This window comes from Macaca nemestrina, chromosome 13, assembly GCF_043159975.1.
Source record: "Macaca nemestrina isolate mMacNem1 chromosome 13, mMacNem.hap1, whole genome shotgun sequence".
Classification (NCBI taxonomy): Eukaryota; Metazoa; Chordata; class Mammalia; order Primates; family Cercopithecidae; genus Macaca; species Macaca nemestrina.
Genome location: NC_092137.1, coordinates 78,450,582 through 78,471,001, shown reverse-complemented (window position 1 = coordinate 78,471,001; position 20,420 = coordinate 78,450,582). Strand labels below are relative to the sequence as shown.

Sequence of the window (20,420 nt, the reverse complement as noted above, 5' to 3'; positions counted from 1 at the left end):
TGTAGCCTATTTTTTCTCTGAGCTAAGAACAGTATTTACATTTTAAGTGACTAAAAAAGGGCAAAAGAAGAATATTTTATGACATACAAACGTTATATGAAATCCAGATTTCAGCATCCATAAATAAAGTTTATTGAAACACAGCCATGCTCATTTATTTAAATATTTTTTGGCTACTTTTATTCTAACTACAGAGTTGAGTAGTTGAGACAGAGACCATATGACTCAGGAATACAAAAATATTTACTCTCTGGCCCTTTATGGAAAACATTTGTTAATTCCTGCCCTAGGTTATTTCTGTCATTTTATTTTTGTATTTCTCCTGACTTTTTTCAAACTTTGAAAATCTAATTAAAATTTGTTTTGTAAAATTAAAATAATTATTTACTAATAATTGTAATTCAATTTAAAACATCATTACATTTCCTTGAATTTGTATCCAATTGATTCCTTTAAATAGTTATTATTACTCTTACAAAGTAAATATGAAAATACTTTATTGGTCACTTCATTTCAAAAATATTTCAAATAGGCCGGGCGCGGTGGCTCACGCCTGTAATCCCAGCACTTTGGGAGGCTGAGGCGGGCGGATCACGAGGTCAGGAATTTGAGACCAGTCTGGTCAACATAGTGAAACCCTGTCTCTACTAAAAATACACAAAAAATTAGCCAGGTGTGGTGGTGTGCGCCTGTAATCCCAGCTACTCAGGAGGCTGAGGCAGGTGAATCTCGTGAATCTGGGAGGTGGAGGTTGCAGTGAGCCAAGATCGTGCTACTGCACTCCAGCCTGGGTGACAGAATGAGACTCCATCTCAAAAACAAATAAACAAACAAAAAATATTTCAAATAATGTTACTTTGATATTTTATTTGTACATTTTATCATAAAATGTGTAAATTTATATATTTCTTTTTTTTTTTTTTTGCTTTCTATGATTGAAGTTAAAGCTTCTGTTAATGGTAATATTTGGCCAAGTTTTAAGTTGAAATAATGCAAGTGAGTATAAAGATTATTGTACCTGGCTTGTGCCCAGAAAAACTCTCAGACAGAAGTATCCCAGGAGAATAATCTGTCCAACCTTTCAAATATCAAATGGTTCACTGCAGTTCTAATTACTGCCTCCCTTCAAAAACAACTTCCCATTGAGAACACATTGAAATGAAATAACAAAGTATATTCCTGTGAGATAAGATAATTGATTATGGCCTTTAAAGGCACCGATTATAGAAGATTTGGCTTGTGAACCATGAATACATGGGTGTGTACATACATATATGTATGTATCTGTGTGTATGTATATATATACACACAATACAGAATAACAATTTAATAATATGCCTTATGCTGCACCATATGCAATACAATGAAAACTCAAGTTACATGTCCATTTAATTTTTAAATATAGAAAAAATTAACCTTAAAACCCTTTAGCTGAACTCCTTAGGTACATATTGGTTTTGAACATTTATGTTTGAAGGAAGAGTTAAAAAATATAGGGCTATGCATGTAAATATGGGAATTCATTATACCAAAAACGGCCAAATAAATAAAATGTTACATGATCTATTATACATCAAGCTCTCTGAGAGAGTAATTTTATAACATCCTTTTGCCCTGTATTCTGCTTCTGTTTGCTAGACTGAGGAAACCAAATATTACACATAATATGTGCCTTTGCTCATCCTTTTCTAGTGCTCTAGAAAGCATTTATGCACTGCTTTGATGAGCAATGTGTAGTTCAATGATGTTTATTCTAGGGGTGGCTAGTGTAAATTGGATTCTAGGAATTTAATTATAGATCATCTTGGTGCCTTCTTCCAGGAGTCTAATAGAGACACTAATTTGATTGCTAGTTGCAGAGTTTCATTGAAGAAACTTCCCCAGATAGGATTTCCTGCCCACTGCCTTACATTTCTGTTTATGCAGGTTGATCAATGTTAAGATTATTAAATGTCAAGGACCACAAATTTAAATAATTTGTTCTTATTTTTCATGTGTGTTTATGTTTCTCTGTAGCTGGAATTTAAATTGTTTTAGACATAAAGGATATTTTATGTTAAATTAAAGTTGTTTAGCATCTTTCCCATGTGAGACATTAGGTTTTCAGGGAAGATACAAAAATGAAAAAAATATGCATCACCTAGTAATTTACTCAAGTCATTACAGATATTATATATGAAAAAATGGGATTTTTTTTTTTTTTTACTTGTAGGTAATAGACTGATTGAATGTCAGACTATGAGTCTTTCTTGTAGAGCAATTTTTAAGGTCATGCGATATTCCGAGATTTGGAACAAGAAGCAGTCCATTACTAAGCAGTGGAAGAGCCATTGCGAAGTTAAGCGGACTATGGGAATTTCAAGAAAAAGGGAGATATATTTAACTTTCTTTATTTGAGCAGGCGCTTTCTTCAGTATTGTCCCTGACAAAAGTTGCCTTCGGCACTTAGGGACATTAAAGGATGCCCTTGGCCACTGGATCTGCCAAATTATCAAGGAAAACAAGAATTTCCTGGGAACTTCATGGTCCCTGGGACAGCCCATGGCCAATGACTGACCTGTGGGGAAAACACAACTCATGCCTTCTGTTACTGAGTTCAGTTTATATTCTACAGTTCCTAGGAGACCAGGTTGAGGCTGGGACATCACCTGTAATGACCACTCATTTGACTTCTTCCCTTTTCCTAGCTTGCTTCCTTCACTCCGTTGCCCTGGGAAGAGTTTTCACTAAATCACTTGTATTAAAATACTTAGATCTGCTCCTTAGCAAATCTAAGACTAGAAAACACACTCACAGTGCACATAAGACTGTTTTTCTGAAACTTATAAATTAGTAAGAATAACGGGCATGTTCACAATTAGGTATAGAGTTAGTTGAAAGAGATACTTACCATTTACAATATGTTTCCAGATGATTTCAGTGAAGCATCCATGGTCTGAGAAGGATAAGTAATTTTCATTTGGCATATCTATTCATATTAATTTAAAATGGCTGCCTGAAATATTGTCTGGGATGATGGATTCAAAAGGATTCGGCTTCTCAACCAAATATTACAGAGCCTGACACATAATAGAAGCTAAATAAAATATTTTTCAAATCTCTCTTAAATGAAGGAAAGAAAGGAATAAACTGTTTTATAATTGTGGCTTGGTGATACTGCCTAATGAAGTTTTAGTATGCTTTTATCTCTTTGTTGTTACAATGACTCTAGGTTGGTTTTTTTCTAGAAATTATTTCTCGAGAGGTTTCCACTTATAAATCACTGTAAACAGTACCTGAGAACTAAACTAGCCTCATGAGAAGTACCCATTTATATCACTAGAAGACAAAGCCAAGAGTATTCTTTATGTAGACCTAGGATTGCTCAATTAAAGAACATTATCAACAGATTCAGCTATTTGGCTAATTTTCTTGTAAACTAAAAATAAATCATGGTAAAAGAAAGAGGTATGTAGAAGAAATTTCCCCACAAGGGAAAATGGTAGAACACCTTATATATAAACAAAAAATCTTGGCTCAGAGAAAGAAACTCATTATCTACATTATTTGAGCCAGAAATAAAGAGGCTATAAATTTTTTTAAGATATTTAAATCAGGACCTATAATTAGTGCCTATAGTAAAATAAAACTCATTACTTTTTTTATCAGAATAGAAAGTCATTGTAAAACTTAACCTTGTTAATGATAATTAATAGTTCACAGTTGGAAATACTGTAAAAGTCTAACAAATCCTCAGTTGTGATGGACATTTAAAGTTCAGTATTTACTGTCTCTGAAACTTGCCTGTGTCCTAAAGGGCATCTACTTTCTAAGTTCTCAGCTATCACTATTACTTTACTGGTAAGGGATAATAGGATGTTTGAAAATTCATAAACTCAGTAATGAAGAGTAAATAGTCTGGTGTTAAACAGAATCAGAATCTTAATACTTACATCTGTGTGACCTGGGAAAGTTATTTAGTCTCATAGAGCAACAGATTTATTTTTGGCAAAATGGGATTGAGGTTTGTTGAAAGACAGGACAAGAGGAGGGGAAAGGCAAATTGAAGGAAGAAGTGAAAAAAATCCATTGCATGTTGTAAACTGACAGTCTCTCAGATTCAGTAGAAAAATCAAAGGTTCCAATATGCAGTATAAAATATTAACTAACCTAAAGCTAAATGAATCAGAAAGGGATAAAGCAAAATGTGTACAAAATAAGTAGGAGTTAAAATACTAATTTCATATTTAAAACATTACTGTATGAGAAGAAAAATGAAACATTACCAATATAGTCATTTAAAGAGTGGAACATTTCTAATAAAAATATGCGTCATGAATGTTCATAACACTAACATGAACAAAGACATCAATAGGTACTGACAAAGATTCTTTACCAAATGTTATTTATCCTACTGAACATTTATTTGACCCAGCCCCCTCCTAAGTCAATCTAACAAGAACTCATTCTCCTTATCTGATCGCCCTCAATACCTAATCAGGTTCTCATCCTTGACCACCCCCAAATGATATCTAATTAGCCCATCTTCAGCAATAATCCTGTTAGGTGGAATTAGCCAGATTTCCCCTCGCCCCTGAGGTTTCCTCTTAGTAATTTACCATCCACACTGATGCCCATCATGTTACTTGCCTACAAATTTTCAATTCTCATGCTGCTTTTAGAACTGAGGCAAATTCTGTGCTAAAGTATCTTTTTCCATATTGCAATATTCCTGAATAAAATCTGTTTTTACCACTTTAACTGCTGTCCAGCTTTCTAATTTTTCTTTGATAGTATGTACCCACATGCTTTGTAAATGATACATTTTATTGTATGGTTTTACTATGACTTATTTACCCACTGTTTTATATGTTTGACATTTTAGAGATATCTAGTTTTTATTAGCATAAAAACATAATGTACTTGGCTAGGTCTCTATGATATATTACCAATATATACTTAATAAGGTATATCCACGTGTACATATACATATAGACATATACACCCACATCTATAATATAGAATGTATTATACATTAGATATATGAAATATTCCATCAGATATTTTGAAACTCCATAAACTTATTTTTATTTACAATTATTATGAGCACTTTATAGTTGTATATTTAGAATACATGTAATGTCTTCATAAAGGCATACAATGCATAATAATCAAATCAGGGTAATTAAGGTATCCATCACCTGAAGTCTTTATCACTTCTTTGTGTGAGCAACATTCCAATTCCACACTTATAGTTATTTTAAAATATGCAATAAATGATTGTTAACTATAGTCACCCTATAGTACTACTGACACTAGAATTTCTTCATTCTACTAACTATATTTTTGCACCCATTAGCCATCTACACTTTATCCAGTCCTCCTCATGACACACCCCCTCCTCTGGCAAACATTGCTTTACACTCTATCTCCACGAGTTAAATTTTCTTTTTTAGCTCTCACATGCACTTGACATTATGTGATATTTGTCTTTCTGTGCCTGGCTTATTTCAGACAACATGATGTTTCCCAGCTCATCTATGTTCTTGTAAATGACAGGATTTTATTCCTTTTTATGGATGAATAGTATCCTATTGTGAATACGCACACAGAGACACACACAGACACACACACACACACACACACACACTTCTTTTTCATCCAACAATCCACTGATGAACACATGGTTTGCTTCCGTATTTTGACCACTGTGAATAGTGCTGAAGAAACATGGGAGTGCAGATAACTCTGATATACTGATTTCCTTCCTTCTGAATATATCCTCAGCAGTGGGATGGATGGATTACATAGTAGTTCTATTTTTAATTTTTTGGGGAATCTTTATAAGGTTATTCATAGTGGTTGTACTGATTTACTTTTCCACCTACAGCGTACAAGCATTCCCCTTTCTCCAAATCCTTGTAAACATTCATTATTGCATCTCTTTTGGATAAGAGTCATTTTAACTGGGGTGATATATCTCATTGTGGTTTTGGATTGCATTTTCTCATAATTAATAACATTGAGCAATTTTTAATGTGCCTAAGGGTCATTTGTATGTCTTCTTTTGAGAAATGTTTATTCAGAGCTTTTGTCTACTTTTCAATCAGATTATCAGTTTTGTTTCTGTTGAAATACCTGAGCTCCTTATATATTTTGGCTGTTAATCTCTTGTCAAATTCATTCTTTGCAAATATTATTAATACATTCACCCACTCTCTGTCTTTGGTTCGGGTAATTTAGTTCCTTTTCTTTCAATGTTATTATTGATAGGTAAGGTCTTACTTCTGCCATTTTGTTATTTGCTTCCTAGTTGTTTCATTGGCCCTTCCTTCCTTCCTTCTTTCCTTCCTTCCTTCCTTCCTTCCTTCCTTCCTTCCTTCCTTCCTTCCTGTCTTTTGTATACAAGTGATTTTCCTTTCACTATATTTTAATTTCTTGCTTTTTGTTTTTTGTGTATCAGTTATAGGTTTTTGTTTGTGGCTACTATGAGGCTTGCAGATAACATATTATAACAAATTATTATTATTATTATTATTATTATTTTTTTTTTTTTTTTTTTTTTGAGACGGAGTCTTGCTCTGTGGCCCAGGCTGGAGTGCAGTGGCCGGATCTCAGCTCACTGCAAGCTCCGCCTCCCGGGTTCACGCCATTCTCCTGCCTCAGCCTCCGGAGTAGCTGGGACTACAGGCGCCCGCCACCACGCCCGGCTAGTTTTTTTGTATTTTTAGTAGAGACGGGGTTTCACCGTGTTAGCCAGGATGGTCTCTATCTCCTGACCTCGTGATCCGCCCGTCTCGGCCTCCCAAAGTGCTGGGATTACAGGCTTGAGCCACCGCGCCCGGCCAACAAATTATTTTAAACTGATGACAACTCAACTTTTATTACAAGAAAAGAGAAAAACAAGCCAAAAAAAAAAAAAAAAAAAAAGAAACCTAAGAAATTCTACATTTTAACCTCATTCTCCCTGTTTTCTGACTTTTTGCTTTCTCCATTTTTTTTTTTTTTTTTGAGACGGAGTCTCGCTGTGTGGCCCAGGCTGGAGTGCAGTGGCGCAATCTGGGCTCACTGCAAGCTCCGCCTTCCGGGTTCACGCCATTCTCCTGCCTCAGCCTCCTGAGTAGCTGGAACTACAGGCACCCACCACCGCGCCCGGCTAATTTTTTGTATTTTTAGTAGAGACATGGTTTCACCGTGTTAGCCAGGATGGTCTCGATCTCCTGACCTCATGCTTTCTCTATTTAATTATTTATATGGCCTATCTCCTAAAAATTGTTGGAGTTTTTTTTTTTTCATAGGTTTGTCTTTTTGTCTTCCTACTGATGATATGAGTGGTTTATATCACCACTATTATAGTGTTATTCTGCATTTGTCTGTGTACTTACTATTACCACTTAATTTTATACTTTCAAATCATTTATTGTTGCTTGTTAGCCCTTTTTTTTTTTTTTTTGATTGTAGAACTCTCTTCAGCATTTTTTGAAGACAAATCTAATGTTAAAGAAATCCCTCAGACTTTTGTTTTTCTGGGAAAGTCTTTATTTTTGTCATAACTGTAGAATAATTTTGCTGTTATAGTATTCTAGGTTGGACTTTTATTTTCTTTCAGCATTTTCAATACGTCATCCCACTCTCTTCTCTTGCTGCTTTTAGAGTCCTTTCTTTATCCACGACTTTTGAGAATTTGATTATTGCATGCGTTCAGGTAGTCTTATTTGGGTTGAGTCTGCTTGCTATTTCATGGCCTTCTTTTACCTGGAAATTTATATCTTTCTGTAGGTTTGAAAAGTTCTCTATTATTATTTATTAGATTAAAATGTTTATCCTGATCTACTTTTTTATTATTTACTCTCCTCTGATTATGTATTTTCATATAGTCTGTCTTCAAGCTGACTCATTTTTTCTTCTGCTTTGTCAGTTCTGCTGTTGAGAGACCCTGATGCAGTTTTCAGCTTTTCAATTGGATATTTTAGTTCCAGAATATCTGCTTACTTTTTAAAAAATTTTTTCAATATATTTTTAAAATTTCTCTGACAGAACTCTGCTTTCCTTCTCTGTGTTATCTTCGTTTGTTGAGCTCTCTTAAGACTGCTTTATTGATTTTTCTGTCTCAATAGTCACATATCTCCAACACTCTGAGATTTGTGACTGGTGCTTATTTAGCTTGCTCAGCAAGGTCATGATTTTCTGGATGTTCTTGATACTTGAAGATGTTTGCTGATGTCTAGGCATTGAAGAGTTAAGTATTCTAGTATTGACTTGTTTGTGGTCATCCTTCTTGAGAAAGCTTTCTAAGTATTCAAAGGGAATTGAGTGTTGTGCTCTAAGCCTGTAGTCACTGCAACCATACTGGCACTGGGGCATGCCAAGCCCAGTAATGCTGCAACTCTTGCTGACTCTTGGGGGTGCCACCTTGGCAGACTTGGGTAAGATAAGTGAGAATTCCCATAGTAACCAGGCAAAGTGTCTCACGCCTTTCCTCTTTTTTCCCCCAAACAAAGGAGTTTCTATGCATTGTGCTACCTGGAATTAGAGAAAAGTTATGTTAGCATTCCCATGGATGTTGTAGCTGGCACTGCACTGGGTAACACCTGAAGCCAGCACAGTACTGAGTCTTGCCCAAGGCCCATGGCAACTACTGCCTATTGCTAACATTTATTTAAGGCCAAGGGGCTTTTTTATACGTGGTGGTGAATTCTGCCAGGATTACATTCTTTCTTTAAAGGCAATTGATTTTATTCTGGCCTGGAGTGCATCTGGAAATGCCATACAGAAGCTAAGGCCTGAAATTGGAGGCTTCAGGAATCTGCTTCATGCCTTATTTTACTGTGGCTGAGTTGGTACACAAGTTGCAATACTAAGTTCTCTGTACTCTATCCTCTTCTTACCACAAGCAAAAGGAGTCTCTCACTGAGCTGCATTGTCTAGAGTTGGGGGAGGAATGATGTAAGCACTCCCTTGCCTACCACAGCTGGTGTCATGCTAGGTTACACATACCTCAAGTCCACTGCCTTTGAGACCAGAAAAACATTAGAGCTTATACAATGACTGCAGTTCTTGTGGCCTGACTGCTGCTCAATTTTCTTCCAGATTCCAGGCCACTTTAGTCAGCAAAAGTGAAGCCAGCTAAACTCAGGTTCCTCCTACACCGGTGGGGAATTCCTTTTGGCCCAGGGCTGATATAGATGGTCCCCTGCAGAAACCAGCAGAATTCTGCCATGTGTCATGTTCCCCTGTGACAGAGCAGTACTGAACTCCAATGCAAAGTTCCATGCTCACTTCACTGTCCCTCTCCCAGGACACAGATTGTCTCTCCCTATGACACAAGGAATGGGAGAGGGGTAATGTAGGTAATGCAAGAGTCTTCAATGCCTCTTTCCTAGATATTATGTTAGAACTAGGTGCTGTCACTACTCACCAGATTTTTATTTCTGATAAGGATGCTTTTTTTGCATGGATAGTTGGTTCAATTTGGTGTTGCTGCATGGGGACAAACGTTGGAGAGTTCTATTCCGCCATCTTGCTTTGCCTCCTTCTTCTATAAACTTATAATTAATAAATGAATAAGCAAAATCAATTATTCATAATAAAAGGCCTAGGTGAAGGCATTTTGGTTTGCAATATACATAGGTTAGCATTTATAATTGCTGGAAAAAAATTGGTTATTCAACAGGTAATGTTTGAAAAAAAATACTTACCTCCGTTATTCCCACCAAAGCAGGAAAATAAGGTCTCCATATCACGTATGAACCCCAAAAAGAACTCTAGTAACTTAAATATTATAAAGACAAATGTAAAATCTAAAATTATTTTTAATATCTTTGTTATTTTCAAGTAAGGGAATCATTTAATAATTATTTTTGCGAATGTACATATGAAATAAATATTGATGGGATATGTTTTTCTTTTAAATGTATGCCATATTTCAACATAAAAGAAGTTTTAAATGTGAACATCTTCACCTGACAAACTATTTATATAAGCTAATAAGAAGAACATAAAGATTAAGAACATGGGCTATGATCTGTGTGACCTGGGGAATCTACATCGGTAAATGAATTGAAGTACAAATGCTGATAAACGGATAAATTGCTATGATACTTCTGAATGAAAATTTTAATTAAAACAATTATAAAATAGAAGGAAGGAAGATAGTAGATAGGAGACAGGGTGTGCAGCTGCCACTTGGATGGACAGAACAGTGTGTGGACACTCACACAGTGAACTTTTGTTTCAAGAGCCACTGTGGGAATATGCCAGGAAACTAAAAGAATTCACTAATCCCTTGAAAGAGGTGGCACACCGCTGCAAATTCCACCAGACAGGTGAAAAATTGTGTGTTCCCAAAATCTGAGGAGGGAAAACCTTCCTTCAAACACATATCCCCACCAGGGAATCTGAAAATCCAGATCACTAGAGAAGGACATAACTTGAGCTAGAGCTAGAACAGATTTAGGGAGCCGCGTGAAATGTAAAAGTAGCAGTGGGAAGACGTTATAGGCACTCCCAGTCGCCAAAGCTCAAGCCTGGGAAAGCCATCCGTGGGTATATCTCACAGGGGCCCTTAGGGAAGGCAGCCAGCAGAATTAGGGAGGAGTCACAGGGTATAAGAAACTTCTGAACAAATTTTGTAATAATTTTGACCGGGCAAGGGCTTTTTTGAGTAGAATCTGGGGAGCAAACAGAAACTGCTGCAGATACACGCATGGGAGCCACCGACGACATTGTGGGAAGACTGGGAGGGGAGAGGCCTGAAAGCCGAGCATGATTTCTCAGCCGGGAAGTTTACGGCCTGGAACAAGATCAGTGTTCTGCAGGCAGGTTGCCTGGATCTAAACTTGGTGCTGTTAGCAGGGCGGGGAGCAAGACCAGCCTCACCAACTGTGCGGGAGCTGGGTGAGATCTTTTGCTACAAGCTATCTCTCACTTCTGTGGTGAGCTATACGTCACAGCAAAGACAGCAATAATCTCCTCTAAGGTAAAACCTCATTGGCCTGAGAACCACACCCCATCTCCCACAGTGGCTGTAGCAAGCCCCCCGCCCAAGGAGAGTCTGAGCTCAGATCGCCTAACCCTGTTCCACCTGATGACATTTCTCTACCCACGCTGGTAACTGAACACAAAAGACAAAAACTCTTGAGAGCTTTATGGCCCCACCCATCATCTGAGATATCAGAATATCTCCCCTGATCAACTTAGGCCAAGCTTATATTCCACTGCTACTACCACAGCTGATGCTCTCTTGAAAGCACCACCTCTTGGCTAGAGGCCAACCAACTCTTGCCTTTACAGCAACTCATAACAGAATAACCCTGCTAACAGGAAGGAGAAAGCAACAGCTAATTCTACTGCCAGAATAATCCTGGCTAACCAGAGGTCCTGGTTACCTTTCTCAAATGCTGGCTATTCTAGCAGTGAAGTTGCTAGCAGTCATGGACAACTTCACTGCTAGCATAGCCAGCATTCAAGAAAGCCAGAACACTAAACACATCTTCAACCAGTGTTCTCACCAAGTCTACTCTACTTCCCTGCCGCATCCACTAGAGTTGTGCTGGTATACATGGCTGTCTCAGAGACCTGAAGATGGATCACATCACAAACTCTTTGCAGGTATTCCCCAGCACCAGCATGAAGCCCCACTGGGTGGCTAGACCCAGAAAAGCAGTAACAATTGCTGCAGTCTGGCTCTCAGGAAGCCCCATCACTAAAGGAAGGAGGAGAGCACCACATCAAGGTATTGCCTTATGGGACAAGAATCTGAACAGCAGGCCTCGAGTTCCAAATCTTCCCACTCGTAGGTACTTTCTTTCTCACAGCAGAGACACAGTTTCAGTGCTAGGTGAAGTAGAGAATGCCTGCCCTTATTCTCCAACAGGCAGGCAGCCTCTATAATCATAAAGGGCCTCAGAGCAGGGGTCCTTGTTCCCCACTGGCATACTACCACAGACACAGCTGGGGCTTCCCCCACAGGAATGCAGCATGGATGCACCTATAGACTGCCTTTCTGGAACAATCCAGGGTGAGTACAGCTCCACAGGAGTAGTGAATTCCAGATTCAGCCCTGCACTAGAGGTAGAGTCATAATTCCTCCCTACTTGGAACATCAACCTTCCTATAGACAGAAAGAGGTGCCTGTACAATCTGAATAGTCACAACACTGGGACAACAAAGTGAGACTGTGAGATGGATGGCTTTCCTGCTGACCTGTCAGGGGAACTGAAATAGCTCCTAATCTTCACCCTGACAAAACCTCAACACGTCTAATAAAAAGTTCCCCCAGCAACTTTCATCAAGGCTAGGACATCGGCCGGCCAATGGGCATCACATCTACACACCTGCCTTAGCCACAACAGGTGCCTACCCAGAATTACCTACCATCAACTCTGTAAATAAAATACCAGGAAAATAATAAATAAATAAATAAACTATACACTATGAGAGAACAAGATAAGTTTCAAGGGATACCTACCATCTCAACTCCATAGAAGACAAAGAACTCGCCTATACACCAAAAATACAACTACTACAGCAGGCATTGGACAAAGTCAGCATGCAAAGACTCTGTAACTAAGGACCTTATACAGTCTTCACCCACACAAGCACCAAAATTCAAATTAGGCTAAAATAAATATTAAACTCTAATCCTTAAGAGGAAAAAGCAAGAACTAAAAAAAAAAAAAAAAAGTCCAATCAGAAATAAATTCAAGAACAATTTTTTGAAATAGTCTTCCCAAATGAGACGAAACCAGAAAAGTAATTCTGGTAATATGACAAAACAGGGTTCTACAACACCCCCAAAATATCATGCCAGCTCCCGAAATATGAATTCAAATCAAAAAGAAATCTCCAAATTGCCAGGTAAAATAATTCAGAAGGTTGATTATTAAGCTATTCAAGAAGGTACCAGAGAAAGGTGATAATCAACTTAAAGAAATTTTGAAAACAATACTCAATATGGAAGAAAAATTCTACAGAGAAATAAATATGAAGGAAAAACAATCACAACTTCTGGAAATCAAAATCACACTTATAGAAATATAAAATGCACTGGGAAATTTCAACAATAAACTAGAATACATAGAAAAAAGAACCTTGGAGGTTGAAGACAAGGCTTTTAAATAAACCCAATCACACAAAGACAAAGAAAAAAAGAATTTTAAAAAATGAACAAAATCTCCAAGAAATTTGGGATTATGTTAAATTATTAGCCAAACCTAAGAAGAATTGATGTTTCTAAGGAAGAAGAGAACCTAAAAGCTTGAAAAGTTTATTTGAAGGAATAATTGAGGATAACTTACCTGGCCTTGCTAGAGATGTAGACATCCAAATACAAGGGTCTGATAGAACTTCTGGGAAATTCTTTACGAACAGATCATCACCCAGGCACATAGTCATCAGCTTATTAAATTCAAGACAAAGGAAAGAATCTTAAGAGCTGTGAGACAAAAGCATCAGGTAACTTGTAAAGGAAAACCTATCAGATTAACAGCTGGTTTCTCAGCAGAAACCTTACAAGCTAGTAGAAACTGGGGTCCTATCTTTAGCCTCCTTAAACAAAATAATTGTCAGCCAAGAATTTTGTATCCAGCAAAACGAAACTCCATAAATGAAGAATAAAGCATTTTTTAGATAAATTTAATACTACCAAGCCAGCACTATAAGAAATATTAAAAGGAGTTCTAAGTCTTGAAACAAACCCTCAAAATACATCAAAACAGAACCTCCTTAAAGCAGAAATCTCACAGGCCCAATAGAACAATAAGACAGTGAAAAATAAACATGATATTTAGGCAATAACCAGCATGACGAATAGAACAGTACCTCACATCTCAATACTAATATTGAATTTAAATGGGTTAAATGCTCCCCTTAAAAGATACAGAATGGCAGAGTGTATACAAATTTACCAACCAAGGATCTGCTGTCTCCAAGAGTCTCCAAGAGACTCACCTAACACATAAGGACTCACATAAACTTAAGGTAAAAGGGTGGAAAAAGATATTCCATGAAAGTGAAAACTAAAAGTCTGCAGGATTTACTATTCTTATATCAGACAAAACAGATTTTAAAACAACAACAGGGTAAAAAAAGACAAAGAAGGACATTATATAATAATAAAAGGATTAACTTAACAGGAAAATATCACAATCTTAAATACATATGCACCTACCACTGGAGCTCCCAAATTCATAACGCCATACTACTATGCCTAAGAAATGATATAGATGGCAACACAATAATGTTGGGTGACTTCAATACTCCACTGACAGGACTAGAGAGGTCATCAAGACAGAAAGTCAACAAGAAATGATGGTTTTAAACTATACCTGAGAGCAAATGGATTTAACAGATTTACAGAACATTCTACTCAACAAATGCAGAATATACATTGTTTTCATCAGCACATGGAACATTCTTCAACATAGACCATGTGATAGGCCACAAAACAAGTCTCAATAAATTTTAAAAAATCAAAATAATATAAAATATTCTCTTACACCACAGTGGACTAAAAGTAAAGATTAACTTCAAAGGGAAATGGATTCACAGCTGAATTATATCAGACATTCAAAGATGATTTGTACCAATCCTGCTGAAAGTATTCTAAAAGATTAAGAGGAAATCCTTCCTACATTTTTCTAAGAAGCCAGTAGCACCCTAATAACAAAATCAGGAAAGGATATAACAACAACAACCAGAACAAATAACTAGAGACCAATATCCCTGATGAACATAGTTACAAAAATTCTCAACAAAATACCAACTAAACTAATCCAACAGCATATCAAAAAGATAGTACATCATGATCAAGTGGATTTCATACCAGAGACACAGAGATGGTTTAATATATGCAAATCAATAAATGTGATACCTCATATAAACAAAATTAGAAACAAAAACCATATGATCAATAGACACATAAAAAGCATTCAACAAAATCCAGCATCTGTTTATGATTAAAACCCTCAGCAAAATTGGCATAGAAGGGATATACCTTAATGTTTACAAACCCACAGCCAACATAATCCTGAATGGGGAAAAGTTGAAAGCATTCCCTTTGAGAACTGAAACAAGACAAGAATGTCCACTTTCATCACTTCTATTTAACATAGTACTGGAAGTCTGAGCCAAAAAAAAAAAAAAAAAAAAAAATCACAATAAAAAAATAAAAAGGGCATATAAATCAGTAATCAAACTGTTGTTGTTTGCTGATGTTATGACCTTATACATAGAAAAACCCTAAAGACTCATCTAAAGAGCTCCTAGGTCTGGTAAATGAATTCAGTAAAGTTTCAAGGTACAGAATGCATGTGCAAATGCTTTACCTTTTTATGACTCAATCACCAGTAATGTAGGTGAGAAGGTCCATTTCAATGATAAATAAGGATCAACTGTGAAGGAAAGGGAGAGTAAAGTTAATGGACTGATGAGCAGAAAGAGACGATTTTAGAATATTGAAGTGAAGGGTTTGAATATGGGAAATTACGAAAGCAGCAGACAGAAGGGAGAGAGACAGGGAAGCACAAACTGGGGCATTTTCAATATGTTTTTTCCAGTGCCCAAAGTATCATGCCTTATTCACAGTACCATAAAGAGTCTAACAGAGCCTGACTGAGTTTGAGGAAGCTCTCTTTAGCATAAAATCTTATTTCTTCTGCAACTTTTTCCACATATTTATACTACTAAGAAAGTTGTCATTTCAGTAGGAAGAATTCAAAGCCAGAAAGAGGGAGACCTTTGTGGTACATTGATAAATAAGTTGGTAATTGGCTATACTGCTGCTTTTTATTTTTTTTTCAGTCCTTTATTCATTCCTTTGTTTGTTTCCTATTCACTTCTTAAAGTTCTTCATTTCTTCTATTTTTGTTCCTCCATTGGTCCCTCCCTTCACAAATATTTACTTCCCTTGTAAAGTATGGTGGATCCTTTACAAGGTGCTAAATATGAAGAAGAAAATGAGACATTGTTCTTATGCCAAAGGAATTCACAGTCTAGTGTTTCTATTACCAAAAATAAGTACTAGGAAGAAAAGCCATTTTCAACCATACATTAAAAAAATAAACTTCACAAGTTGGGTCTATTTTAATTAAGTGAGAAATAAAATTATACGCATTTATTTTGGATTTTAACTTTTTAATGAAGAGTTTAAAGATGGAAATGAAAAATCATCTCATTTTAAAATTTCACTCTGTATTCTTGGACCAGTGTCTCCCATTTCCTCCAGCCCCCAGCCCCAGCAACCTCCAAAAATCATCTTTAATTAAACAGTACAGATGTTGGTTTCAGGATGTTTTCACTCTTCTTAATCTAATTCTGCTGTGTATATATTTTTAGCCTTACTGTTATTTCTCCGCATAATATAATTTACATGCCAATAACACTTGCTACCTGGAGTCATGGAGGGGATCATGCTCTAAGGCAAGGTTCACCAGAATCCTTGGCCTAGGTGGAAGGACAGGGGTGGGAAGTGTTGTGGAAGGGAGGATCAAGGGAAGTTAAAGGGTTGTAGTAGAAATTTATATGTGCTGTTTTTATTTGCATTTGCATTTTTTCCTATGGATAATATTTATGTTTTTCTTTAGATCATCAGAAAGGTCTGTGATTTCCCTAAGTTTAAAAGCCATAGGTTTAAATTCAAATATAAATTAAATATGCTACTTTTTACTTCATCGACCCTTTTACATATTTTTTTTCAGATTGTTCCATTAACACAGAACTTTGGCAAACACACCAAAACCAGAACAAAACAAAACAGAAAAAAGTATATTTAAATAAACACTTTTCTTCCCCTTTCAAACACTTGCCTTAGCTTAGTTATCTGTATAATATAGTTACAATAAGTATAAATTGGTTTCTAAAAATTAATTTTACATAACATCTGAAATATACTTTCTACCAATACAATTATAGACATTAACATTTTTGTTTCTTTACAGGAAAACATTACCTTAACATCGTATCCAACGGAGACATTTGACTTCTCAAGACTGAAAACATGAGAATATCACGTTGTTTGTTATCATCACCCCAACCCAAACACATTTTTGCCCAAAATTTGCAATTATGTCCACTTTTTAGTTCATGATATTACACCCATATCTACATTATCTAGTAAAAATGACCATGGCAGCAGCAGTAGTAGGAGAAAATTAGCTGGATTGAAGAGAAATTAATTCTCCATGATTATTTAAATTTATTTCCTTAAAAAAATTGGCAGTTGTTTTTCAGTATAATCCTCAGAGCTGTAAGGAAATGCGCAGAACTGATTACTTAGGAATAGAAAAGCTATTTTGGATCCAGGGCTAATAGATTGCAAATAGTCCAGATGTTGCTATATGTACTTCAGACAGATTATTGAAGTCCCTAGTGACACTACTTTCCTAGTTAGAGAAATGTTTTTAAAACAGGGTAGATAGTGTATTTTGAGAATATTCCTTCAATATAATTAAAGAATTACAGAGAAGAAATATCTACTGAGAGATTTTTTTTTTCCAATCTCAGAAATGCTGCTTGAAATTTAAAATCATGTAGAGTCAATTCTGCTCCTTGGAGTCTAAGAATCTGACACTGGGTTTTGATACATATTGTATTAGAACAAGATAATCTCTATATAGTATGAACAGAGTATTAAAATGGACTCTTACACATAAAATGTTGTTCCTGCTATTTCACCACTACCCTGGTTTCCCACTTCTTAAGGCCTTGTCTTGAAAATAAACCTATTTAAAGGCATGTTACTTGAGGAGAAACAGCTTTAGAAAATTTGGTGGGTGAATTTATCACTATATTTTTATCTAGAAAAGCAAGACCCTACAGAACTAAAAAAAAAAAAAGAAGAAAAATAAATTTTAATTAAGCCACATGGGAGTATGGCAAAGGCATTAAATTTATTTATTTATTAAACACTTCATTTTAGTTTCTTTCTTCATTATATTTACCAAGTATATAAAAGTGACAACAGTTCAAAACACTGTGCTAAAATTACAAGTGTCCTTAGAATAAAAATAACAGTTTCTGAACTCTTTAAGCATACCTTCTGATTGATGAGACAAAAACAACTACTGTCCTTTGATTCTAAAAGTAATATATGGTAATTGGGAAAACTACATGTAAGGTATTTTTTAAATGTAAAAGCACATGCATACACAAATAAACACACCACACAAGTAGTCTTACCCATTCTTTAATTCCAATTTCCTAAAGTAATTTTAAAAGATATTTTTGCTTGCTAATTGTAATTATTAACATATCTCCAACAGTTTTCTTCTTTCTCTCTTCTTTAGTTCAAGTTGAGCTCTCTATTTTTATATTTCTGACAATTATTAAGGAAGAGAGTAACGGGGCTCTATGAGTCCTGGTCAATGGAGAAATCTAACAAATGCAAGAGAATCATGAGCATCTCCCTGGATAAAAAGACATTTCATATGGACTTGAAAATGGAGATTAAGTAACTCAGTGCTTGGGAAGTATTATGAAAGTATGGCTTTCAGGATTTTTGAGAGCTTGGAGGTGGGAAAGGACTATATGACTTCTGGTATAGAAATAAGGCCAATCTAGTTGATATGAAAAGCTAAAGTTTCTGGTTTACGATGCAGCTAGGCCAGTAGGCAGCAGTTAGCTCCAACTGCTACTTTCGGACAGTTTATGCTGAGAAAAGCCTTCTCAGCTATGGAATGTTACTGAAGGGTTTTAAGTAAGTTCCTAGCATGATCAGATTTGAATTTCTGAATTATAACCCAGGATGCAAATCACAAGAAAACCGTAGTGGAAAAACACGGATGGAAGTACAATAGTCATAAAGCTATTATAGCAGTCATAGGGATCAGAGATGGTATTTTAGACAAAAGTCACAGCAAAAGGAATGGAGATCTATTATTGAGGTACAGTCTCAGTAGTTCAGTATGAGGTTCTAGTGAGGATGATGAAGACTTCTAAATTTTAAATTTTACCTAAAAATAAAATATACCTATACTTAAAAAAAAAAACTTGAACATCTATGAAATCAGGAGTAAAAACTTAGTCACCCATAAAGATTAAGGCAGAGGAACCCCAAGACAGAAAGCACTTAAAGTCGAGTTACCTGCTTTCTAACTTTGCCAAACCCAGGTAAACCCCATGCGTAATGTGAATACCACTTTCCACTTTATCCTTCATTAAAGATGTGAGGTATATACATTAAATCTGGGATAAAGACCTATTTGCCTCTAAAATCTGTGTTTCCATTTCTGATTTACCTACAAAACTCACATGGTGAATTTTTCACCTCTCCCTAAAATACTTAGAAAGGCATAGACATGGATAAAATTTTAATATAACCCATGAAAGGTGAGAATGACAGCCTCTTGTCAGAATCTCAAAGAACTTTCCACTTAATTAAAAAGTGACAGTTGATTGGTAAATCACTACCCAGTCTTCACCTTAAGCTTATCCCTACTTCACCTTATGACATAGAGTGCGCGCCAACAAAATGATAGTGATCAAACTTCCCACACAGTCTCAGATAGGTTCTCTACCAACCAAAAGAGCAAGCTGCTGTCTACCTTGCATTCAAGTGAGAAATGTGAAGGGACCCTGAGACGTATCTTTTCCACCCTAGTTTTGTTCAAATTCTGATCTTTATCTATTCAGCAACTATTTATATATTCCTTAATGGCATAGAGCTAGGATCTGAAGATACAGTGGTGAAGGTTCACAATGACCCTGTCTTCCTAAGATCTATGGTTTTCAAGAGACTGCAAATTTAACACTAATAGGACAAGATAGTAATTCACAGGTGCACTTTGGGTCTCAGTTCAATGTTACTGAATGGTCTTCTCTGAATCTCCCAACTCATAGGTTGCATTATAGTGGCCTGTATTCCTTTGGAATCCTTTTCAATTAGGTGTAAATTTTGTGAGTTCTGTCAATGTGTAGACATTATCAGCATCAGCCATCACCCACCACTGAAACTCTGATACTAACAGGAATCAACAAATGGCCTATGTATGGCTTTGGAACTAATAACAGTTCTCACTTTTTCAAAGGGTTGTAGAAAAATTGGGGGAAGAAGAAGTAGGAGGAGGAAGACAAGGGGCAGGATACTACAGAAAACAAAATGTGTGTGGTCCACAAAGTCTAAAATATTTACTGTCTGTCCATTTACAGAAAATTTGCTCACCTTCTTAGCACATAGTAAAGACCCAAGTAATATGTATTAAATAAATGCATAAATGACGTTTCAGAGCATTGGGCACTCAAAAGTACAATGACACAGATAGCTCCAGATACTCACATGCTCACTAATAATTACCAATGGCACGTACTAGGAATTGTGGTTTCTATGAGCTTGATTAGTTCAGAGTGAAAAATAAGAGCTGGAATAAATAAGTTATACTTATCAAAAGAACAAGTGTTCACAATGAAAGTCCACTAAAATGACATAATTAGACTATAAGATGGCG

At 36.1% G+C, this 20,420-nt stretch overlaps 2 long non-coding RNA genes across 2 annotated transcripts in view; one reads left to right on the top strand and one right to left on the bottom strand.

Moving 5' to 3' along the window:
• Nucleotides 1-20,420, top strand: part of LOC139357912 (uncharacterized) — a 559,919-nt gene that overhangs the window by 242,876 nt on the left and 296,623 nt on the right. The gene's annotated exons all lie outside the window — the stretch shown is intronic.
• LOC139357713 (uncharacterized) lies at nt 8,983-13,357 on the bottom strand. Its single transcript, XR_011611319.1, has 3 exons — nt 13,278-13,357; nt 9,398-9,524; nt 8,983-9,295 (listed from the first exon to the last, which is right to left on the bottom strand). It is a non-coding gene; the product is annotated as an uncharacterized lncRNA (long non-coding RNA).